General features: G+C 34.6%; 1 protein-coding gene and 1 long non-coding RNA gene across 3 annotated transcripts in view; one reads left to right on the top strand and one right to left on the bottom strand.

Annotated features, from left to right (window-relative positions):
* The window catches only part of LOC126734596 (facilitated trehalose transporter Tret1-like), an 89,689-nt gene that overhangs the window by 2,721 nt on the left and 59,384 nt on the right, over positions 1–27,584 (bottom strand). The gene's annotated exons all lie outside the window — the stretch shown is intronic.
* Positions 2,895–5,103, top strand: LOC126734597 (uncharacterized). The gene is made up of 3 exons (XR_007660096.1): positions 2,895–4,069; positions 4,338–4,507; positions 4,566–5,103. It is a non-coding gene; the product is annotated as an uncharacterized LOC126734597 (long non-coding RNA).

Genomic DNA, 27,584 nt, shown 5'->3' with positions numbered 1-27,584 from the left:
ACTTTACAATTGACTTTAATTCTACCCCTACCCTTGTTAATTTGTTGATAACAGTGAAATTAACATTGTTAGTATCGAGCATTTAATTCTCAAAATAGGACTTAATATATTATACTTAAATCTCTAAAATATTGTCTTACATAATTAACCCATTAAATCTTTTTTTGATAGCGTATTGGACTGTAAGATCTCTTTCACATTTGTGGAAGGTAGTTACCATAGGGTGTATGAAATAAGACCATAACAAGGTTTGGTAATAGACTGATTTATTGTATGCTTGATTCCTCTGAATACAGTTTGGTTGTGACGCATTATAGCAATAACATAACCTCGGAACAAGGTTATAATCGAGGTTATAATAATATAACATAATATAACAAACCTTGATGGCACCACATCTTTCCCTTTCGAAAGAACGGCTTTCATCCGCGCATGATGGAAGATATTCGTTGTCCATTTGAAAAGATGTAGCGTTACAATAACACCTTGACCCTGAATCTAAATTACCTTTTTGATTTTTTTTTTCAAACTATTATCTAAATTATACAATTTTAGGATTTATGAAATAAATTTTAATCTATAATAATAATTCTTGATACGAATATAAAGTAAATAAAACAATAGTTCAAGTACATAGTAATGATAATAATAATACTATTTACATATTATTATGACATGCTCCTCCGCCCTTGAGGGAAATGTTTGAGAAGCAATTTGAAAACAAACTACTACTATTATTATATCATACTATGACTTCAATCTGTAACTATTTTGCTACTCACTATCACTTTTGGCACTTTGGCAGTACTTTTGCACTCAGTTTTTATGCACTTTAAGTTCTTTTCCGTTTTCACTTTTCACTGTACAGTTAACATTATCAATACTTATTACTACAAAAGGACTTTTGAACCAAGGATCAAGTTTTGTGCGATTTTCGTTGTTAATCATAATCAAGTCACCTGGCTCTAAATTGAGACCTTGAGATGTTTGATCGTATTTAACCTTGCGTTTTTCTCTCGATTTGACCAAAAATTCTAGTTCGTTGTAAGGAAAATTGCATGCGTTGTCGAACTTCTTGGTAGTAAGCGTCAATGTTATAAACCGGGTCAATTTTATTTGTCAGTTCGTTAGGAATTTCAGGGTTTTTTGCAAAAACTAGCTCAAAAGGAGTATAGTTATGCAAAACTTCTGGTGTTGTATTATAACAAAATGAAAAATATTTAAGACAACTGTCCCAGTCTGTCCGCGTTTCATTAACGTATGATCGCAAGTATTTATTTAATACCCTATGAGTTCTTTCGCACCCCCCAATGCTTTGATGGTGGTAAGCGGTAGAAAATTTGTGGCTAATATTCAGTAAGTTAGACAACTTCTCCATAACTTCCTAACTTGTATTCGGTACCCAAATCCGTTCGGATCTCTTTCATGGGGCTGAAAACTAAAATAAAGTTGTCCATGATAGCTCTTGCTACAGTTGATGCCTCTTTATTTGGCACTGGTACAGCTACGAGGTATTTTTGCAGTCTGCAACTGTTTTACTTCACGCACGTTTTAAACGTTCCCGAATTTGCCTTGGATCTTTAGGCAGGGTCGCCATGTGGAAGGTAGTTACCATAGAGTGTATGAAATAAGACTATAACAAGGTTTGGTAATAGACTGATTTATTGTATGCTTGATTCCTCTGAATACAGTTTGGTTGTGACGCATATTATAACAATAACTATTCCGTCTCAGTAAATAAGAATTAGTGAAAAACGCGACAACAGCGCGAGTAACTGAAGTGCGCTGGTTTGATGTTGCAGCGGTCCTGTCAAAAAGACAGACTCTTCTCGCTTCTCTCACGTTACGTTCGCGTTCACGACTCGATTTAGAACTTTAGGCTGTAGGAAGCATAAAAGCATACAATTTGTACTTTAATTTTAAATAAATACATAAAAAAGTAAGGAGAGTTTAGTTCCCTCATGGGTGGTCCTTCAAAGAAGATAAAGTGAACCTCGACACAACATTTTGGTCCAATCGAGCGGATTCAAGATCCAAGCAACACGGCCTATGGTGGTAAACAATGGCGGCGAATGGAAAAATCTGAAGCTTGCATCTCGACACACGAATAAGGTTAGATCGTTCTATGCTTCCTATCCAGCCTATCCTTTACGTTAATCCTTCTTTCACGTATTTTCTCGTAGTTAGTCTCGTTTCCGTAGTATATTATGTAGTTAGAAATTGGTATTCGTAAATTTCATAATTTTATTGACTCGGCCATTTTGCAAAAATTCCTTGTTCTCGTTGTGTGTACACGTAATCGGAGCGTCAAGCGATGTTGCCAAATCACTCGATTTTTCACGTATGTATTTGTATTTATCGTATATTGTTAATTTACACGAATTTTTGAAACGGTCGTTGATTTTACACGGTGTATCTCGTTTGCCTAAGCATTTGGCATATTGACACGAAAGTATTATTGAGTTGAAGAGCCATTTTTGACAAGAATCGAGCCAAAAATGGGTAAGAAAAATAAAAGTATAACCATTGCCGATCATGAAATTCAGGAATATAAGCACGCACGTAAAGTAATATGTGAAAGATTAGATCGGGTTTCTAATTTTTTGCGCGAATATAAAAACGAAATATTTCAAATCGAAATGCGTTTAAAGAGTGTTGAAGACGACTTCTCGGAATTTGATCGGATTCAGACACGGTAGGAGTTCTTATTGCCGGAAGAAAAAGACTACCGTTTAGACACAGAATCTGAATTTTACAGGGTTATCTCGTAGGCGAAGAAACTTTTATCCGAATCCGAATTTAATCAACGCGCGAAAATAAATTCTTCCGGTTTGGCAACGCCTCAACCTCAGCAAACGTTGGCATTGGGCACGGGCCTTAGAACATTGAAAGGCTAGAATTAGTAAACAACAACTTTGTTTGAGTCCAACATGTGCACAGGGGCAAGAGGGGTGTTTTATTTACAAACATATGTGCCGATTCTCTGTTGTCAAGTCGACACAAATTTCCAACGGAGGAAATTTTTAGCTATATTTTAACAAACATTATAACGTTAATTTAACTTATTTCTGTTATATTTTATAGGAAAATTTAAAATAAACAGTATAAATACTACAATTAACCTATTTTAAGAATAAATATAATATCCTTAAGCAAAAAAAAAAACAAAATTATTAACATTCTTATTCCTAAAACTGCTTCTAAAAAATTTGAAGCGACAACACCGGAGCTTAAGCGCCTAAACCATACGCGTTGTGTCATCTGTCAAACGGCTCTTTGTTTATATTCGGGATTCGTGTATTTTCTTTAATTTTTGGTTTAAAAAGGAAAAAAGGCCACGTTTTAGTGTTTTTTTAAATTGCTAGGATGGCAAAAACTTGTGTCGTTTGTCCCGCATCATGATAAAAACGTGATTCAAGCCGATCTTTTCACAAGTAAGTACCGATACTTTCATAACATCACATCATGGGGTAACCATCATCATAAACGTAGAATAGGGGATCTTATAGATATAAACCTAATAAAAATTTGAATGTGAAAGTGTGCGTAAAATACCAACATATTTATATTTTTAAATCTAAATATTTTTTTGAACATATTCATCTATTAATAGGCTATAAAAGATATAAAACTAGAATTTTGTCCCTGGTTTTATTACAGGATTTTATGTTTTTTTTGTTGTTTTGGCAGAAAAAATGCATAATACCTATGTACCTATCTATATATAGTTTGATATCTATGTATAAAGTTAATTTTGTCTTTCTTTAAAATTTGTTCCATAATTTTTTTTTGTTTTACCTTATTGCAACTTACAATAATATATATAGTAATTGGCACCACATATTAATTTATTACTGTAATTTTTTTCTGCTTTTTGATTAAATATCAAATACTTATTATAGATTGCCCAATGATTATGCCCAAAGGGAACAATGGGTTTCATTAATGGAAATCAACACATTTAAAAAGAACATATTTGTTTGTTCAGATCACATCCTTAGAAGTGATATAAGGGAGATAATATTATCAGTAGCCAGACTTTATTAAAAAAATCAGCTCTACCTCAAAGGTAATTTTTTTAAATATATTTTTCTAGTATATTTATAGGTATGAGTATATTTTACCTTAGAATTATTGATAAAGGTTTATTTACTATTACTATGCTTTTATTTACTACATTATGTAAGCTAAAAAAACAACCTTTTAAAACTTGTGCTTGGGCTATGTTGTAAAACATACAGCTTCTTCACAAAAAGTATTAGTGTTACTCATATAAGATTTATTTATACCTAATACTTATTAAATTAGGTATGTGTGTAAAACTATTTTTTTACTAGGATTTCTGATGCACTGGTTAAAAACACAGCAGCCAATAATTCAGTTAATTTACCAAGTGATTTACCCTTCAAAGCTACAGGGGTAGCTTTCCTGAAGAGTGCAAAAACTTCTTTAGCTTTCAAAATGGTATATAGTACAAACAGTGAAGCTAATATACTTACTTAGACACGTATGGATAATTAAAATAGATTAATATTCTTGATACACCAAATTTTGTATAATTACAGATCTGATCATTCATCATCAACAATAACTGCATCTGAGAATTATAGTTCTACAGTAACCGTGGAGTCTAGGTCAACAATTACTATTTCTCATCCAAGCCGTTTTTGTTTAACTGCTACACATTCCCTGACTCTGCCAAGGAAAAGGTATAAATACACTCAAAATAGACTACTAGTTTTATGCCATGTATCATCCTATTCTATATATCTTATTTAAAAGTGATATGGTATTTTATTGTATTATATTTGTTTAATTAAATGCAATTAATCAAATGTATGATATTACAAAGATTCTCTATAATAACATACATTTTATTGATCAATTGGATTATCATAATACATTTTTTTAATTTTTTCTTTTTAATTTTGGTAATACTATATTTTTATGTATATTATTCTAGGGTAAAATCAAATGATATCCTGAGGACCTAAGCACTGATGATTCCACCGTTTCAAGAGCTTAATCACTTGTCACCAGATTATGGAAAAAAAATAAAGAACAAAAAATCAAAATTCGAAGATTGCAACAAGCAAATTTGCGCCAAAGAAATTAAATTAGATGTCTCAAGTCATTATTAAAATACTTACGTGAAATAATAACATGATTTTATGGAAAAGCCCAACATACTACATATTTTATTTGACTTGTAAAAGCACTTGTTTGTATATTACTACTAATAAACTCTCTAATCTAATCTATTGTACATAGTCTTTATTCTTAGCTTTGTTTTTTAGTATAAATTAATATGATATAATATTTGGTATTAGGTATTATATAGGTCACTATTAAATGTCTCAAAACCATTATACAGGCTAAATACTCATAATACAAATCTTATAACCTACAAAAAACCTGCAACTCCTTCACAATTTGAACATCCTTGTAGTTTTAACTTTTTCGGCTGAAGCAATACTGTCCCTTTGAAAAAGTCAGCAGCATAGAAGTATATATTATGTGATGTAAGTAAGTGATGTAAAACTGAGTTTTGTCCAATATAACAATAACAATAAAATTTTGCAAAATGTTAAAAATTTGTGTCTTAAAACATGATTTATTAAGAAATCTATAATATTAAATTAATAAAATATTTAATTTTCATAAAAATGCTTTGACAAAAATGCTGCCTTTCATTAGGACCTTCCTCTAATGAAGTCCATTAAAAAAAAACACATAAATAGCTCATAAATGGTAATATTACTTATACTCAAACTCTTTAATTATTAATTAATAAAAATTTATCAGGTAAATATTTGTTGACGACGTCACTGGTAAAGAGTGCTTGTATCTGTGACATAAACAATGCGATCGAGCGGCGTTGCGATGCCATTACCGTTTTCTCGTTTCTTCGTACTTTATTTTCATTTACTTAACTGATATTGACTTCAATATAGAGTATCTTATCAAATTTATTTTTAAAAAATGCTTGATATTTTATTAAAGGGGAGCAGTAGTATTATTTTGTGCCTTCGGAAACAACTGAAAATTTTTATGATATTATAAAGTGATTTTTGCTATTTCTCTATAAGCACTTGGCATCATTGCATCAGAGATGTTGCAAGCAAACAAACCTGCCTATAGTTCCACGGCATGCTACTTCTAGCCTTTCAATGTTCTAAGGCACGGGCGCTGTAGCCAAACTACCAGAGCTGGGGTTGCCAAGTTTTCATGGAAAGTACGAGACTTGGTATGGGTTTATAGATATTTTTAATTTGGTGGTAAATGATAGACACGACCTCAGTGAAATCGATAAGTTTTTATACTTAAAGATTTGTTGTAAAGATGACGCGCTAAAACTAATTGATTCTTTAGACGTAACCGCGGTAAATTACACGATCGCGTTAGATTTACTGAGAAACCGCTATGAAAATAAAAGGGCAATCATAAATCACCATGTAAATAATATTTTGTTTAATCTGCCAAACGTAGTTAAAGAATCATCCGCCCAGCTACGAAAGCTACTCGACACTTTACACCAACATAAAACGGCCCTTGAAAAGTTAGAATTACCCGTGCGATATTGGGACACGCTTCTAATTCCCATCGTTTTACAAAAGCTTGATGACAGAAGTAAAAGAGAATGGGAAAACAAACAATCGAACAACAGTTTACCAACTTTGCAAGAATTATCCGAATTTTTAAGTAAAAAATGCTTCACGCTTGAGGCAATTAACATTAACTTTGACAGTACAAAATCGGAAAATCGCGAAAATACACATCCTCAACCTCAAAAGAAAACATATATAGACAACCCAAAGTATTTTTATTCCACCCCTAACCCGAATGCCTTTGAAAACAAATGTTATATTTGCCACGAAACAACTCATTTCATCTATTGTCCTCGCTTTATAAATCTATCGTTATCCGAAAAATATAACGAAGTAAAAAAGCACAGGTTATGCACGAATTGCTTGAGACCGGGGCATTCAAAATTCGATTGTAAATCCAGTGGGTGTAAGAAATGTGAATTAAAACACAACACATTTCTGCATAATGATCAGTATCGACCCGCAACGAGAAAACCTCCGCCTCACAACGGCAACACTTCCTTTCACTAGCGCCACTTCGGACGGAGAGAAACCGAAGTCACGCCGATGACGTCGCAGCGAGAAAATCAGCAGCAGCAGCAAGCGCAGCAGCCGTCAAGACACGGCGAAATAAATCAAAGAGATGGAGAAATAAGAAACTTCGATGATTCACGCGACTCGGATGGACGAGCTGATGTCATGAGGGATCAAGTCAGGCCGGGCGTTCATAGTTTCTGCAGTATGGATGGTTTTAATTGTAAGGATGTAAATAGGAACGATAATAATGAAATAAATGAACCAAGAATGTCTGATGATTCTATTTCTTACTCGACATTTAATAAAAATCACGTCCTATTATCAACTGCAACGATATTTATTGCCGACAATATCGGGTGTTGGCATAAATGCAATGTTTTACTCGATTCGGGAAGCCAGTCAAATTTAATTAGCCAATCCCTATGTAAAAAATTAAATGTATCATGTGAAGAAATAAATTTACCTTTATCTGGAGTTAACCAAATCATAACGAATATCTCGCATCGTGCTTACACAAATATAAAATCGCGATTTAATACTTTTCAGATAGGTTTATCATTTTTAGTTTTACCCCTTATAACAGAAAAATTGCCACTTTTTAAATTTCATAAGTTCTTATTAAATTACCCTAAAAACATTAACTTAGCAGACGAACAGTTTAATGTGCCAAAGGAAATAGACGCGTTACTCGGTGCTGGCATATTTTTTGAATTGCTCGAAAGCGGAAAAATAAAACTAGGAAATCATATGCCAATCCTACAAAAAACCTGTTTAGAATGGATTTTTAGCGGGAATTTAAGTTTTAACAAACAATACGAAAAAACAGTTTGTAATTTTGCGAAAATTACGAATCGGGACTTAGACGAATCTTTAAAGAAATTTTGGCAACTCGAAGAATTTTCGGATGAAAAAATATTGTCAAAAAATGAACAATATTGCGAAAACTATTTTAAAGAAACGACGACGCGCAGTACCGACGGAACGTTTATTGTAAAATACCCGTTCAATCAAAATGTTAAAGGCGAACTAGGCGACTCTAAATCAGTGGCTCTCAAACGATTCAGACACTTAGAAACGCGATTAAATAAATACAAAAACTTAAAGGATCAATACACGGCTTTTATGAACGAATATGAAACTTTGGGGCACATGACCTTTAAATGTTATTTAGACTCGGACCAATCGATCGCAAATCAATCATTTTTTATGCCACATTCTGCAGTTTTAAGAGACTCGGTAACGACAAAATGCAGAGTAGTTTTCGACGCGAGCGCGAAAAGTGAAACCGGTGTTTCATTTAATGATATGATTTTGGCCGGACCGACGATACAATCAGATCTATTCTCGATTCTTTTGCGATCAAGACTTAGAAAATATGTTATTTGCGCGGACATTAAAATGATGTATCGATGCATTTTAATCGATCCTAGCGAACGCGAGTTTCAACAGATTTTATGGCGAACGAATCCCGATGAACCGATTAAAGTTTATAAACTAAATACGGTGACGTATGGGACGGCAAGTGCACCATTTCAAGCGACCCGTTGCGTAAAAGAGCTTGCTATAAAAAATAAAGAAAAATATCCCAGGATTTCAAAAATTATTGAAGACTCGCTTTACATGGATGATCTATATTTAAGCGTAAATTCGATTAGTGAAGCAATAGAAATTTATCACGAAATCACGGATGTTTTATCTCAGGCCAACTTAAACTTAAGAAAATGGTCATCTAACGAAAGGTCAATTTTAAACTATATTTTACAGACAACCGAAAAACCAGAAGAAAACTTAGTTATATTTCACGACAAGAAAGAACTTAAAACATTAGGGATATTTTGGGATGCAAGTCGGAATATATTAAAATATTCTGTAAACATTAAAATTAGCAATAATAAAGTTACAAAACGCTCAGTACTCTCTGTTATATCGCAAATATTCGATCCCCTCGGACTTATAGGTCCAGCCATAATAAACGCAAAGTTGCTTATTCAAACATTATGGCAACTTCAATTAGATTGGGATGAGGAATTACCGGATGAGGTGTTCTGAAAAGGCGTACGGCGCATGTGTGTATTTGTGCTCTGTAAACGAAACCGGCGAAAAACAAATACAACTTTTAACGGCAAAATCTAAAGTAGCACCGATTAAAAAACAGACTTTACCTCGATTAGAGTTAATCGCAGCGCACTTACTCGCGGAGTTAGTATACAAAATTAGGAAAATTTTCGATATTGACATTTGTAAAACTATTTATTTCACGGACTCAACTATAGTGTTATCGTGGCTTAAAATTGAACCATGTAACCTCAAGACCTTTGTAGCTAACCGAGTTACAAAAATTACAGAAATTTCTAGTATAAGAAATTGGAGGCACGTCAAAAGTGAAGAAAACGCTGCAGATATTATCTCACGTGGGTTAGACCCAAAAGAACTAATCGAAAACCAAATATGGTTTTACGGACCCGAATTTCTAAGACACGGTTTTCAAAATTGTGTGCTCGATGAAAATTTAGATATGATGGATAATTTACCTGAGTTAAAAACAAAAACAATATCGTTAAATGTTACGAGTAAAGCGTTAGAAAATGATATAAATATTTTTGACAAGTTCTCGAATATGAACAAATTACGTAGAGTGGTAGCTTATATTAGTAGATTTAAAAATCGCACGTTAAAGAAAATAAAAGCTTCTTCCGATGTATTAACCGTCGAAGAGCAACATGAGTCTGATTTACTTTTAATTCGAAAGGCACAAGGTGAATGTTTTACGCAAGAAATCGCGAATCTTAAAAAATTGGAAAATGTTTGCAGTAATAGTAAGATTCTCAGTCTACACCCCTTTTTAGATAGCGATGGCATTCTCAGGGTAGGAGGTAGATTGACAAACTCTGATATAGACTATTATCAGAAACATCCAATAATCTTGCCTTACAAACATAAGTTAACTGACCTTATTATTTTAGAGCAACATTTAAAAAACCTACACGCGGGTGTTCAAAACCTGTTATCAGTTATTCGACTGAAATTTTGGCCAATTAACGGCAAGAATGCAGTTAAACGAATAATTCACAAGTGCGTACGATGTTACCGCGTAGCTCCAAAACCAAGTAAGTTTTTAATGGGGTCTCTACCGCGTTCACGAGTCACACCAAGTAGACCGTTCACGAATTGTGGGGTAGATTACGCGGGACCGATATATGTAAAAGAGGGTACATTACGCAGAAGTAAGTTAATTAAAACATACATATGTATTTTTATTTGTTTCGCGACGCGAGCAGTCCACGTGGAGTTAGTAACGGATATGACGACAGATAGCTTTCTTAACGCGTTAAAACGATTTTGTTCTCGACGCGGCAAACCTAGCGACATATATTCGAACAACGGTTCCAATTTCATTGGAGCGAACAATTATTTTATGGAACTCTATACACTATTAAATAGCAAAGCGCACAATGAGACGATTACCTCATTTTTGGCTCGGGACGAAATAAAATGGCATTTCATACCGGCGCGATCAGCCCATGTAGGAGGCTTGTGGGAGGCATCAGTGAAATCAACGAAGTTTCACTTAAAAAGAGTTTTGGGCAATTCGTCGCTGCGTTTTGATGAAATGTACACATTACTAGTGCAAATCGGGGCATGTTTAAATTCTCGTCCTCTCGTACCGATTTCTAATGATATAAATACTACATTCCTTTGACACCGTCCCACTTCCTCATAGGCGATTCTTTAGCCAGTTCTCCTGAAGCCGATGTACGAGACATTCCCGTATCCAGATTATCCAGGTATCAGAGGTTGCAGCAGCTGTATCAACAGTTTTGGACCCGATGGTCGAAAGAATACCTGGCCAATTTCCAGACACGCACGAAGTGGAAGAAAAACTTCGAGAACACGGTGAAGGTGGGCACGCTTGTGGTTTTGGTGGAGGACAATATGCCACCCTTGCGCTGGCCTATGGCGCGGATTGTGATGTTGCACCCAGGAGCGGACAACGTCGTGAGGGTTGTTTCAGTTCGCCCGGCTAATGGGACAACGTCAAGAAGATCCTTATCGAAGGTTTGTGTTCTACCAGTGGAAGACTTATAAACGTTAAAGTGCTTAAATTATGTAAATTTAAGAATCCATGTTTTCGTTTATTTCATGTTATGTTATCATAGATTCTAGCTATTTTTAGTACTATTGTATAGTACTATAGTATACTTGTTTTGAAAAGTAGGACTTTTCAACGGGGGCGGCATGTTCCGTCTCAGTAAATAAAAATTAGTGAAAAACGCGACAACAGCGCGAGTAACTGAAGTGCGCTGGTTTGATGTTGCAGCGGTCCTGTCAAAAAGACAGACTCTTCTCGCTTCTTTCACGTTACGTTCACGTTCACGACTCGATTTAGAACTTTAGGCTGTAGGAAGCATAAAAGCATACAATTTGTACTTTTAATTTTAAATAAATACATAAAAAAGTAAGGAGAGTTTAGTTCCCTCATGGGTGGTCCTTCAAAGAAGATAAAGTGAAACTCGACACAACAATAACATAACCTCGGAACAAGGTTATAATCGAGGTTATAATAATATAACATGATATAACAAACCTTGATGGCACCACACATTCTCTAAAAATCAATGAAAAAGTGCATTATTAACAATTTATTTTTTTGGGGTCTAGGGGCCTAAATGCTTTAACTTAAAAGCTTAAAAGCAAATTTGATGAATTTAATGTCAAAAACACTAACGAGTTCAATTAAAAAATGTAAAAAATAAACTTAAATTACATACATTATCACTCTTAGCCTCTTCAAAAATTAAATTAATACACTTGCACTATTTCATAATTTTTTAGAGTTTGTGATCGAGATTCACAGCCTTTACGCTGTTAAAAATTGATTTAATGGGTCAATAATTTTAAATTTCGCGCCATTTTAAAATTTTGAATAGCACGCCTTTCATTTTTATGACGGATCGGTATTACAGTGAACTATTTTACCGACTGTGACAAATGTCAATTATTTTAGTTCGGTTAGACCGCATCCGTGATGCTGCAATCGAGTTTAGGGTAAAGATGGTGCCTACGTGTTACTATGGGATTGAACCCTCTTATACTTTTAATTACTCTATGCCTCTAGTATGCTCTGCCTGTCGTAAAAGGCAGTCGCATTGGTCGAAAAGGGCAACCTGGGTTAAATAGTGGCACACACCCATGAAAATAGAGACAAGGAAAGAAAGACGCCTTGGAAGAAGGTCGCTGCCTGGGGATCGCCAGGGCATGTCTGGAGCTGGCGCTGGACAGGACATGTAGACAGCGGGACGTCAGTGACAGGAGGTTAACGAGGCGGACACCTGACGGTCAACAAACTACAGCCCAACAATCACAACTACAAAAAACGCAAAGGAGTCAAACTCAAACACCGATTCCATCTATCGAACGTGCTGAGCTTCAGCTAGCTCTCACCCAGATAGAATTGCCTAAACAGCGCATGAAATAAATATCTGCCATAAATGAAATGATTCTGCGCATTTATTTCAGGGTGACGAATTTAGGTTACGACACTATTAATTAGAGAAAAAAAATCTTTAATCTAACTCAGTATGCAGGGGGAACTAGAACAAAACACTGCAAAAAAAGAGCAAATAATTTCTAAAAACTGCATACACACCTAACATAACGCAGAAAACACAACTGTGCAACACTGCTTAGTTATACTCTAACAAAAACTTCTTTTCTTCTTCTAGGCACCCGACAACTACAAAAATAGTACATATCCTACTAAAGAACTTATTCAGCAGTTCGGGAAAGACTAGCTTGAAATACCGGCACAATGCAATCAACGCGCCAAGTGAATTAATGAAGAGAGAGAAAGTGTCGCTAATGTCCCTGGAATGAGACATAATCCCTTGACAACCAACGAAGTCACAAATATTATAAAAAATGCACACAACTGGAAACCACCAACAAAATACACAATTTCTGGATAAAGAAGTTAGGGTATACACACGACCGATTAACTAAGTTTTTCAATGACATATTGATTAATCCTTAATTAATGCCCTTTTTTACACAGAGATCGACTCATCTTCTGCCCAAAGACGATCCTAATAAACAGGATCCTGCAAAATAACGCCCATTTTCCTGCTTACCAACGATGTATAAGATTCTTACTTCGTGTATTGCCCAAAGCATCTACGAGCATTGCCAATACAGCCAAATTATTGCAGAGGAGCAAAAGGGATATACAAAGAATGATATGGGATGCAGTCCTCTTTGGTTTTGTCTGGCAATGAACCCTCTATCACGAAGATTAAACTCGACTAACTATGGATATTCTATCAGAAACAACAATGACGATATCATTTAAGTAAACCATCTGCTTTATAGAGATGACCTCAAACTACTCGCAGCCACGCAACATCAACTGGACCAAATGCTTAAGATCGTCGATGAATTTTCGACAGCAGCATGAATTTTGGGATGGATAAGTGTCGGACTCTTAATATCCAAAAAGGTAAGATTATTCCAGGTAATTTTCAGATGGAGAATGGAAACTGGATCCAGTCAATGCAAGTAGGGGAGACTTATAAGTACTTAGGGGTTAAACAAGTACAAAAATCGACCATCGGACTATGAAAGAAGAACTTATAAGAGAATTTCAAAAAAGAATGGGAAGGGTGCTAAGTACTAGATTTAACAGTAAATATCTTTTTAAGGCATACGTCTGTTCAATGCTGGGCTACTCATTTGGTGTAATTACATGACGTAGAATGGATATTGCAAACTTACAAGGAAAATGAGTTTCTTACTTAGTACAAATACCATCATCCCAGAAATGCGGTTGAGAGAGTCATGCTACCACGATGCGAGGGAGGAAGAGGATTTGTCGATCTAGAAAAGCAATTAGACCAACAAATTAATAATTTAAGAAATTATTTTTTTAGAAAGTCTGTGCTTCAAACTATTGGCTGATCTCAGGACAAATGGTTCCCGAAACAGAGGGTTTACTTTTAACCATCCAAGATTAAGTTGTTCCCACGCGTAATTATCTAAAGTTCACAGCAAAAGATCCAGTTATTGAAGATAACCGATGTAGATATAAATCTCAAACGATGTGATGTGTGCAAAAATTATACATCAAGAACTAGCTCTAAAACTGAAACTTCTGCAGAATGAAAAGCGTTCTTATTATAAGTATGTTCCAGAAAGGTTTCTGGAAAATGCAAACCTTAGGCTTTATTGGGATCGTACTATTTTAACTGATCAAAGTGGCTATTCCCAATACTAACAATTTAATTGAAAAGCATGCAGACAACATTTCAGAGTACCGCAACCTAGAAGGACGGCTACAGAGGCAATGGCAAATGAATATTGTTAGAACAATACCAATTATAATGTCGACTACGGGAATCATACAAAAGCACCTGGAAAGAATCATGGAAGAACTAGGTTTTAATCAACATATATACAGAGAACTACAGAAAGTGGTGCTATTAAATACAGTCCGAATTGTAGAAAAAATTTCTGGGAACCAACACCATTGATCGTCACCACGGGCCCGATAACTTGGTAAGGACCCCCCTCAAGCTCATTCCCTTTGATACTTGAGTGTCTGGGATGAGTGAATGTTCCCCTCTGAGGGAGTCAAAGCCATTTTGGCCTAAAGTAATAATAATAATAATAGGTTAAAAAGGTATAATTCCAGTAATAAAAGGAAACAAGATAATTTGCTTTTTAAACGCTTAAAGAAGCAATTTTATTAAAAGCTCAACGACACTGCTCCAACAAACGATGACAATAGCATTTACCCCACTAAAGAAAACATCGAGTTGTGGGGCACTCAATTAACAGTACCTACTGAATGCAACCTCGACACTAAATGGCTGGATGAAGAACGAGCAAAGTGTCAAACATTTAATCAAATGGTATTGTTACCATTTTCAGTTGACGGAGTGATTAACGTCCACTTTGGTTCTGCCTTGCCATAAACCTACTCTCTAGCCAACTCAATTCAACTAGGTACGAATTTCGCCTAAAAAAGAATAATAGAGAACTAACACAAGTAAACCATCTACTTTATATGGATGATTTAAAGATTCTTACGGCAACACGAAATCAACTAGAACAGGTGCTTAAGATAGTGGAAAAATTCTCTGATGATATAGGAATGACCTTTGGATTGAATAAGTGCTGAACTGTGCACATTAATAAAACGGTCAGATTAATGTCATTAATGCAATGGACAAAGAAGAATTCTACAGTACCGTAGAACGATCTACGCTACCTCGACATATAGGAGGAAGAGGATGACGTAGACAAGCAACTAACTCAGCAAATTAGTAACATGCGATCCTTTTTCATAAGAAAGGCTGAAACATCAAACATTCATCATTCTGGAGCTCTATATGGTCAAACGAACCTCACTATGAGGTGGAGTATGAATGGATACCAAATGCCAAATAAGACTATCGCAAATTGGAGATATGCTTGAAAATAAGTTTACAGCTGAGGAAGTTTCATAGATCATCAGTAAGGCCAACAACCAGAAATCGCCTGGTCCAAATCGACTAAGTAATTTTTTGCTCAAGAATCTTCCAGCATGCTTTCCAAGTTTGGTTCATTGTTCAAGATTCCTGATTTTCTTTCTAAAAAGAAAATATATATGCTGTTTAAGAATGGAGATCATAATATACCAAGCAATTACGGTTCAATTACTTGCCTGTCAGTTGTGTACAAACTATTTACGCGACTTCTCAACAACAGAATATATAAGCACTATACTAACTTCTTAACTATTACTAACTGCTAACGAAAATACTGGAAATCTACAAGGTATGTCTCAAAGTGAAAGTGAAACTACATTGTCTTACGCGCACTTGGGGAATCAATATTCTCAATAACAATACAACGAGTAATGTAAAGTGACATATGTATATTATTTGGACTTCAAAAGGCATAGTGGAGAATCGACCAGTTTCAGGACATTTAAAATCTGCATCCAGAAGATACTTATAAATATGTGGGAAGGCCGCAAAACCAATGTATTGAACACACGCAACTTAAGAGGATTTTATCTGAAAAATTATTAGAGATTAAAAGAGAGTAGTCAACATTTTTAATACCAAACTCTTTACCAAATATCAAAACGCTGCCCTGAACACTTGGGCAGTATCTACTGTAAAGGATCATGGATAATAATGGAGTAATAACATTCCCAGGATATTGAGTACGATGACACCAGTTTATTGCTGAACTGTTAAAAAGTATATTCAAATTAAACCGAATGTAAGAATAGAATAATTATTAATAAAAAGTCATTACACCAAGTAACATGGGACTTTTATTTTACACTACCCTTGCATACACTTTTGGAATGTTAAAATGGTCCGATACTGATGTAAATGAGCTAGGCAGAACGACACGCCGAATGCTGATGAAGTCTTAATATCTACTCACGAATGCGCCAATAAAAAGACTTTATCTATCTTGTAAAGAAGTTGGTCGGGGAATGGTGAACATCTACAAGTTATGCAGAATCCAAGAGCAAAGTCTCAGTCAACGACTCCTTGAATCCAACAATAAATGATTGTAATAACCCAAGATAACCGAGGGTATTCACCTATAGATCTTCAATATAGAGATGTCGAACTTAATGTAAGCTCATTCCAATAAAAACAAGACTCATTGATGAAGCAAGCTCTACAAAGAGTTTCACGAGCATGGTTTATAGCCAGATAATGCAATGTTGACAAACCGTCTTCTTTAGCATTGCTCTAGGTTACTTCTACTAAGAAACCAAAGGCTTCAAATTCAAATCTTTGTTATCCAAAATTGATACAATACAGTGTATGGAATTCGTCCATGTTCAAAGAAGCTAAAATTTCAAACATTATATACTTAAATCTACCTACACTATCAAACCTTTCAATTTCTATTAAACCTTTCAATTTCTTTTTAAATGTTGACAACTATTGCAATTTTTTTAGTCATTTGGCAATTTATGAAATACTTTTGGACATATTTTCAGCATAAAATTTTTTGAAAGAGTTAATCTAGTACGCAACAAAGATAAATCATTTATTAGTCTAGTTGGATAATTATGAAAAAAACCATTTGTCACAAATAAATTAAGATTTTTAAAAAATAAATAAACACACTTGAAATATATACATACACGGAACAGTTAAAATCTCAAAGTGATTAAAAAGCGATCTACAGGAAGTTTTAGGGGGTACTCCCGCCATACATCTAATAACTTGTTTTTGACCAATAAATACACGACACGCATACGATGTAAAACCGCAGAATTGGATCCCATACAGAATCCTAGAGTGGATTATGGCATAGTATACACAAAGTAACTGGTTTTTATCCATTAAGGACCTAATATTTCTTATGGCATAACAAATGCTACCTAATTTTAATGCCAAATAATTGCAATGTTCCTCCCATGAAAGAGTGCCATCTAGTGTCAAGCCAAGAAACTTTGTTGTCTGTTGACGTTGCAAGAAACTACCATTATTGCTCAAATGCATGTCAAGCATCAACATTTAATTGACTTTGATGAGTGCAAAAAACCATATAATTTTTTTTTTTGGTATTAAGGAAAAGTTCATTTAGAGCAAACCAGTTATTTAGCTCGTGCAATGCATTTCCCGCAGTAATGTGCATATTTTCTGTACCTTGTTGGCGAATAAGGGCTGATGTATCATCCGCGTACATAGCAACGTGACTATACAGTAAATCTGTAGGCAATGAATTTACAATATAAGAAACAACACAGGCCCGAGCACCGAACCTTGAGGTATTCCCAAATCAGTGTGAAGATTGTTTGTACAATATGAACCTAATTTATTCCTTATTTCCACGTATTGTGTCCGAAATGCTAAAAAAGAGGCAAACCAATTTAAGACGACACCTCTAATGGCGTATGACTCCATATTGCACAACAAACCATCATGGCTGACACAGTCAAACGCCCTGCTTAGGTCGCAAAAAAATACCACAGGGCGCTCACCTGCCTCAAGTGCATCGATAACCTCAGATAAAAATGACAAAATGGCAGACGAGGTAGATCTACCCAACAGAAAACCATGTTGTCTTTCCGAAAATATTTTGTTTTTTATTAGATAAGCTAAAAGCCTATCAAGCATTGCATATTCAAATATTTTTGAGAAACAGGAGTTAAAGCTATTAGCCTATAATTCTCAACCAAATTAGAATCCCCTGTTTTAAACACAGGAATAACCTTACACTTTTTTACTGAGTTTGGAAATATTCACTTTTCGAATGACATATTAATAAGATATGTTAATGGTCTGATGCAAGCCTCCGCGGTATTTTTAAATACAGATAATGGTATTTCATCAGGTCCTCCAGACTTTTAATTTTTCATTTTATTTTTTATAATATTTAGGACTTCACCCTTACTGAAAGGCACAATGCTCATACTATGCAAAAAACATGCAAAAGAAACATTCTGGATATTAGATGAAATATCTTTATTTTGTTTTAAAGTGCTTAAAATATTTTTGGGTTCTTCAATAAAAGAGATATTAAAATAATTAGCTATTTCTATAGGCCATGGAAGAAAGACTAATAAAAACAGGAAGTTACGAGAAACACTGCCTTCAACTCAAAGTCAAAGATAAATGCCGAAAATATAATACAGTAGACGAGTCGGTAGAACAAATCCTTGCAGGTTTCCGACTACTTGCAGACATCGTCTTCTTCTTCTTCTTCTTTACGTTCCTTCTCCTCGTCGGTACTTTAGTTACAGCTGTTCTAAATAACTGATTTGATGTTAATCTAAATCAATCTCTTAAGTTCTTAAGTCACGATGTTCTTCTCCTTCCCTGGGTTCTTCTTCCTTTAATTGTTCCTGCCATGATGTTCTGGAGAAGCACATACTTAGGTCCTCTTACATGTCCAAAGTATTCGAGTTTTCAAGTTAAGAAAACTCGAATATAATAAAGATGTTAATTACAGAGTAATTAACATCTTTAAAAATACACTTTTTTAAGATGTTAATTATTTCTTCCTCTTTTTGGATTCTCAGGCGCAATTCTATGTTAGAAAGTCTATCGGTTCATAATATTCTTATTAAACGTTGATAACACCATCTTTCAAATGCCTCAAGCTTATCCACTTCGACCTTCCTCAGTATCTAAGCCGATCTGAACCGTCACAATCTGCTAAAATTATTCACCAAGAACTGGCTTTAAAAAATGGTCTTTTTACAACCTGTACAGCCACAAGCAGTTCTAAAAACAACCACAGTAGTGGATGGACAGTTGACACAGACGTGATATTCTTAATATCGAGAAAATAGGGAAACCTATCTTATTATGGATGTAGCGATGTCATTGACTAATAACCTTAGCGAAACTGAAACAGAAAAAATCACAAAATATAAAAACCTAGATATAAAACTTTTTAAAAGCTGGCAGTTGATAGAAGTCTCTAAAATTCCACTGGTAATTTGGGAAGCGGAGATAATATTGACAAAACTCTCCAAAAACATTCAGGACATTGCCTTAGCACCGAACTCTAAAACTCTCTAAATTAAAATTGTATTGTCATCAGACATATATGGAATACTTTAGGTGTATGATTTGCACCCAGTGCTACTAATGTACAAAATATCTTAGCCCCAAAAGAGCTACGCGTATCCTAGAATAGAAGGCTTTAGTATAGCCATTTAAGACCCGACGATAGGATTTGATAAGGTATAGAAAGTGTAAAGAAAAATCAGCTTGATTGTCTAAACCATGTTCAAGCTAGTCATTGACATTTGTAAGTTCACATCGATATTGCTAAATTTTTGTAGGTAAACATGCATACATACGCCGCGAATAGGAACTGATTCTGTTCGTGAACGTATTAAATATAGAAGTGAAGTATAGCGGGTTAAGTATTTCACTTCTACATCTATTGGAGAAACGCTAATTTTTGTACCATGTATTAAATATATAAAGACAGAAGAAGGCAGCACCATAGATCAACAATGGTCGCAGTGCAAAAGGCCACCCTAAGCCATAACCATTCCACTATATTATAAAAAGCAACTTATGTTTTTTTAAAAACCGTATACATATTTTTCCTATAGTGGATCTCCTATCGGAGGCTTACTATTATCACAGCAATCCAAACCTTGTTGACTGCAGATCTGAACAGTTAAAAATTGCTACAATTAAACCATTCTCTTAAGTACTTTAGCGAAACACCCGGCGTCTGCCAATGCTCCCGCTTTCCACTGATTTTTCCCTGGACTATCGGTTGAAGAAGTGTGTGTTTTCTAATTATATGACACAAATATTGAAGCTTTCCGGTTGTCCATGCGGGTTTTCATGAGGGTTCGTACTTTAACTCTATACAAAAATGTGAAAAAAACCTAAAACCGCAACATCATCATCCTAAGTTCCATGTTGATTTGTAAATAACTTTTTTATTTATATAAATGTTGATCTCGCTATCTCTATCTTCGTTCTTAGTTCTCTTGTCTGGTCACCCGATTGTTTTATCCAAATTCCTAGATATTTAGATTTTGGCATTAAAAAATTACTTTTTCATTCTCTATTTCTTCTGTTGGTTAATTTTCTACCTGTATATTGCCTTTTTGTCCCCAATATAGTTTAGTAATTATTTTGACTTTATTGGGATCATTGTTTTTGCTAACCAGCAGCTGATGTAACTTATCATGTTTCATTTTCTCAAGGGCTTTCTCGAAATCCACATAACATGCATACACCACTTGGTTTATATTGATACAGCGTTGGAAAGAATGCCAATCCCAAAAAGCGCTTCTCGTGTTTTAAGTCGTTCACGAAATTTAAATTGTGTATTACTTATGTCTTCCTCGAGTCATCTGTAAATTCTACCTGAATGATCTTTAAGAACAACTTTAAATTGTGGCTCATAAGTGCCACAATTTAATGCCACAATTGCGATGGTTCGGTAGAATTGCTGTAGCTCTTGTATTCGGTCTCTTGGGTATGAGCACAAAAGTAGATGATAACCATTGTTTACGAATTTCTCTCTTATCATAAATACGATTGGAGAAGCTCAGAAAAATATCAATTACATTATCGTCAGAAAGTTTGATAAGGTCTATGGGTATTTGATCAGAACAAACAGTTTTACCGAGTTTCACAGTCTGCAAAGCTTGTAGTATTGCTGATCTTACTATTTTCAAGTATGCAGGTATTGCCTTGCCTCTAAGACCGGTTCTGGACGTCGTTCATCATCGAACAGTCCCGACAGATATGCTTTCGCACATGCCAGTTATTATATGCTTATTTGTATCTCTTATAATATTACTAGCTACCCTAAGCCTGTTACACGCAGCCATTTGTTTTATCTTTTTTTTGCATTTAAAAGTGTCAAATACTTCTATTTTTACATAGTAGTACCCCGTAATTAATTGGGTATAGGTTAATGTATGATACCAAAGTCCACTTCTTTAATCTCGAAAAGTAATTGAATCTCTAGCCATTTTTTAAATAAAGGCATTTTGTTGGTTACACCTAAAGGTATCGTTCAAAATTGAGGTTTCAATTTTTTCTAAATACGTGAATAAGAAATCTTTTTTTTTCAATAATTGAGCGTATAAGAATTTTCTAAAATAATATTTATTTAAATAGTGAGTTAATACCCAAACAAATAGGTAACTAATAAAAATGCTGTTATTAAGTCTCAGCAGTGAGGTTATTAAATGTTATTACCACTTAATGAATAGACTATTAGTTTTTTTTATTTTTTAAATAATAAAAATATGAATAAAAATATGTACATAACTTGGTGTTTCCCATTAGACGTAAATACATGATAAATTTGTTGATGTTAATTATTATATTCGCAAAACATAAAAAACAATATGCCTCTTTCTTTGAATTGGTTTTATGATTTATTTAGTAGTGCTAATACCTGAGGTAATTCCCAGCAGCCTGCTTAACATATTACTCTACCGATTAATCTCTGCAAATATTATAATACGGGGAATATATGAGTATATATTAAATTAACATTGCGGTTGTATATTTATTTTCCTAGTAAACAGAAACGTATGGAAATTAAATAATGGGTACTAATTGTTAGAAAATATTTCATAGTAATAAAGAAATTAATTATTACCTACATCACTAGGCACTTGATTTACAAAGATTCGATTTTTCAATGATTGCATCATATTATCAGGTATCTGAAATTAATTCGGCAATATAACTTTTTTATCCCAGGGATACAAATATGGTAAAATTAGCAAAGTTTATGCATTTTCTGCTGATTAGCATAGAAAAAAATGAAAAAAAGGGATTTAGCGTCATATTTTATGGTCATTCAAAAAACGCCCTTTTCTTAAATGGGACATCCGGTATATTATGACACGAAACGAAAGCAATGTTATCTGTAACAAAACAAGGACATATCATACAGGAACGGATACGCATTAATACTGCTTTTTCCGTATATAGCATGTAAAGGGAGCTTCAATTAGAGTGCAAGATTTGAATTACGTGCATGAACTTAATAAATATACCTGGACTGCTAATGCATATGGCCTTGATACCCAAAAATGACCATGGTGGCCAAAATAGTGGTTGTGTCCTTTTGATGTTGGTCACTCTGAAGATTTTTAGTGTTGCCAACAAAAAATATATTAAATAACGGTAATGAATTTGACGACGCTGACGTTTGACGTGTGAGCATAGCGGATTGCCTAGTTTTTGGCGATTTGTAAAAGACGCTTGGGTGTATCGTCTGCAACAGACGATATATCTTCTTCCTTATTTAATACGTGCGTAATGTGTCGGCATCCTTTTTTAAACGTATTTGTTTCATCGAGTGTTTATCAGGTTTTTATTCAATAACTTATAAATCTAATTCGACCCTATTTTCCACAACATCCTGTCTAATCCTGTAGAGTTACCATTGAATTAGCAGTTTTAGTATGTCAAGATTTAATGCCACAGGTTGTTACCAAAGAAGCATTGGACAAGATTTTAATTTTGGAATTAGCGAAACTACTGCAAGTCGTTGGATCCATAAAACTACTAAAATTATGGACAATCACCTTACTGACCGATTCATTCATTTTTCAAATACAAGATATGAGAGACAACTTAATAAATTAAGATTTATGGAGAGATTCAATTTTCCTGGTTTTATAAGTCCTATTGATTGCACCCATGTTGCCATATTAAAACCAAAAGTGTATGAACACAACAAATTTTTGTGATTTTCCATGAATTCAATTATTATTTCCCTATGAGTAGTGGTGGTTTTAAAAGATATTGTTTTTATTTTAAAGAAATAATGTAGGCATATATTTAAATATAAAAACACGGAGACGAAAAAATTAACAAAACAAATGAAAATTCTTAGAGCGTTTATTAACAGAAAATACAATTGACGTTTCCATCAGTCAAATATTAGGGAAAATAACAAATATGTACCAACAAATCTAAATCAAATCAAATAAAATGAGTTTAGCCGACGATTGAAATTTAAGGTCGAGGCACACATATCCGTACCGAGACCGCACCGTGGCCGCAACGTTGCTCGGCCATGTCTCGGTGCGTTATCTCCCAAAACACACATCTCCGACACACGGCCGCATCCCGCATCGCATTGGACGGTCACGACGCATTTCAAAGCATTTAGTTTGGATCGAAACTTAATTGGGTTGGTACATTAAATTTGTTTCAAAGAAAAATGTTCTCGAAATTTGGTAATAATGAATTAGCAACGCTAACTATTGCATTGAATGAAGAGGAAGAAAGCAACGTCAGAAATAAAAAGGAAAACTTGAGAAGAAAATGGATAGACGGTGCTTGGAAAGCAAGGACTACAGAAGGAGAATTCAGCACACTATTTCTTCATCTGATGGATGACGAAACAAAATTCTATCAGTACTTTAGAATGACACAATCCACGTTTCATAGGCTACTAAAAAAATTGATGAGGAAAGATACCTGTTGGAGGTTATCAATAACACCAAAAGAAAGGCTAGCGGTCTGTTTGAGGTAAGTTATTTACATTATAAAATAAAAGATAAAAGCCAAAAGGGTCAATCTTTCTAATATCAACTTTTAAATTTTAGTTTGTAAACATGTAAACTTTTTAATTTTGATTAATGTAAGAATTTTGAATTGTGTTTGTCGGTATGTGGTGTTGTTTTGATGTCGTTCCATTTCCGTACGTAAGAGGAATTTAGTAGAGGCAAACAGTATTTGCCTTTTTCTTACTTAATTAAAAACTCTATGCAACGCAACGCAACGCAATATGAACTATTTCTGATGAACTATTTGATCATACAGTGATGGAAACTTCTTTATTTCTTCTATTAACCTTTCAATTTCCATTTTGAATAGGTTATTAGAAATTTTATTGCTCGTTCGAGACCGTACAATGCACCGTCACCGTTGAAAATTAAACAAAACTATTCCCACTCGTCACGGATGCGGTGCGTGCTACATGCTCGGGCACGAAGCGCTGATGTTAAGACTTCGCCATATGATTACTATAGTGTTGTTGACAACCGAGACACGGCCGAGCTGCGCTGCGGGCACGGTGCGTCCTCGGTTCGGATATGTGTGCCCCGACCTTTAGAATCACCCTGCTCGTCACGACTGAGCACGATCGAATTCGAAGTCGTGATCGTATCGAGATCGAGTCGTGATTTTAGAATCCCAGCCCAGGTATATTTATTAAGTTAGTGATTGCGTGCCATATGCCAGAATGTCACATGATTATGACGTGATAGTTGAAAAATTGACAGATGGGAGTTAGTAAATATGGAGCAATCATAGAAATATGATAAAGGTAAAATGACATAGACCACTGCGCATCCAATTTAAGGCGAATACATAGGGCGCCGCCATTTGTATGGTCTTCTTCTGTTACTAGTCTGTTACTAATCAGCAATAATCAGCTGCTTTTGGCAATTAATTTTGTTTTGAAATAGAGCAGGATATTTATTTTGTTCTTTCTGCATACAAATCGAAATTTCAATATGTTTAATGTTTGTTTTGTATTTAGTGCGTGTTGGTTTTTTTTTAATATTGATATGGGACAGAATTCATGCCCCAAGTGAAGTTTCATATATATTATCATGTAAATTATTATTGATTTAATTCTAAAAACTGTCGAAAATTTTGACACACTAAAAGATAGTGGCAGATATCTTTATTTGATCTACGAGCCCCATCCGATTTTAGTTATGTAAGACTCATGTTAAAAAAATAAAAGATAATATTATATTATCGACAACAGAAAACGTTTACTTATTAAAAGAACTAAACTCGGCGTGACCCGTCACAAAATTATATTTTTAATACCTATTCTGGCCTTACATCCTATCTTCAGTCACCAGTTAACATAAACATAAACAAATCCCGATTATTATGGTTATTTGATATTTTCTTTTATTCTAACTGACAAACGAGAACGTATTTCTTAATTTAACCCACGGTCTTATTTAATCTACCGTCATTACGGTTTTATAATTTTTAAATCCTTCCCTTAGGTCTTGCACTTTAAACTTAGGAAAAAGTTTTCGTCTACAACCTGTAGCTGGATAATCCATTCTAAAAACCATTACCACATCATCCTGCTTGCATTGTTTAACTTCTGCTCTGGACTTGTCATATCTCTTTTTCTGAGCCAACTGCTCTACCGTTAATCGACTTCTTACTTCTGAACGTAATTGTTCCAAATTAATCTGATCCCAAGAATCCTTAATACTACTAAGTATTTTGGATTCCGCCATAAATCTGTCTTTATATCCGGCAAGAAGTTCTAACGGTCATTCCTTTGTAGACTTATTATTTGTACAATTCAGAACACTTTCTATCTGCTTGAAATAGCGATCCCAGAGAACTTCTGGTTGACCACCCGCTGTAGCAGCTAAACGATTTGGGACCGTTCGATTCACACATTCACATTGCCCGCTAGCCCTTGGAATTGCAACAGTATTAGGGATATGCTAATTTCCGCAAACCAAGCAAAATGTCTCATATGTCTTTGAGGTGAACTTCCTCATTGTTGGGAATCAGTAATTCTCTGACATCCGTTTTAAAGTTTTTTCCAAGACAAGGTGTCCAGTATCATCATGGCATAGTTTAAATATTTGCCATCTTGCATCTTTTGACACCACCCATGCTAATTTTCCGTTCACCAACATCCTATATAGTTTACCTTCTCGCAAGCTATATTCCTTCCAATTCTGCTTAAAATTCGTTTTTTTTCTTATCTAAGATTTTTTTAATCTTTCGTGTCAAACCTGCATTAACTTCTTCTTCTTTCTCTTCCCAACATAGGCGGGCGACTTAATGCAACATGACAAATGTTTTTTTTATATTATTTACAGCTTCTTCTTGTTCATTAGTCCAGGAACATCGGATTTTTCTGTGTGTAAGGCGCGTTAGTGGTTCAACAATGTATGCAAAGTTTTGTAGAAATTTCTGGAAAAACCCTGCCAGGCCTAATAATTGCCTTACTTCTTTTACATTTTTAGGTGAAGGCATATGTACTAAAGCAGTTATCTTTTTACTCCCTGGACGTACACCTACTTGACTTCATTCTCTGCCGAAATAATCAATAGATGTTTTGAAAAATGCACATTTATCTAACTTTAACGTTAAATTATTTTTGCATAAAGCGCAAAGTACCAGTTTTAAACTTTCTGAACCTTATTTGATGGTTTATTGCTTGGAATGATTATATCATCTACATATGGAAACGCTATAGTGTTTTTCAAGTTTCCTAAGGCGTTATTAACTAACCGCTGCAAAACTGCAGGAGAATTCGCAAAACCGGAAGGCAATCTTAGGAATTCATAATGCCCTTCTGGAGTTATAAAACTTGTTATCTCAATAGAAGTCTCATCCATAGGTACCTGATGAAATCCGGAAGCTATATCTAGAGTTACAAAATACTATTTTTAGATTTAGTCTCCTATAATCTATTGCTAGTGGATAGCTTCCAGTATTCTTCTTTACTAAGAGAACCGGACTGGCATAGGGTGAAATAGATTCACGGACTATATTATTGGACAACAATCCATTAATAAGTTCCCAAAAAATTGGTCTCTTAAAAACGGACATCCGTTAAGGATTATAAACTACTGGTTCTTCACATTTTAACCTTAATGTCATTTTTGTGGCAAATGTTTTACCAAGGTCTCTTAAAGAAAATGAAACACAATCACGATAACTTTTCATTAAAGTTACCAGCTTTAATTTTTCATCTTCTTTCACTTCCTTGCCCACCTTTAACAAATCCAGGGATATTGCATCCATTGTATTAACAGATATTGGGTTTACATCAAAACCATTCAAGGCAGCCGTCCAAAGTGGTTTTAATAAACTGAGACTTAAGTTTTTCTAGTTTTGCTAAGTACGATATGTTCTTGATTTATAAAATCGGCACCTAGTAGTAAGTAGTAACTTAGCTGACAATCATCTAATATTAAAGCTGTGACAG

This window comes from Anthonomus grandis, chromosome 3 (assembly GCF_022605725.1).
Source record: "Anthonomus grandis grandis chromosome 3, icAntGran1.3, whole genome shotgun sequence".
Classification (NCBI taxonomy): Eukaryota; Metazoa; Arthropoda; class Insecta; order Coleoptera; family Curculionidae; genus Anthonomus; species Anthonomus grandis.
This window is presented reverse-complemented; position numbering and strand designations above follow the sequence as displayed.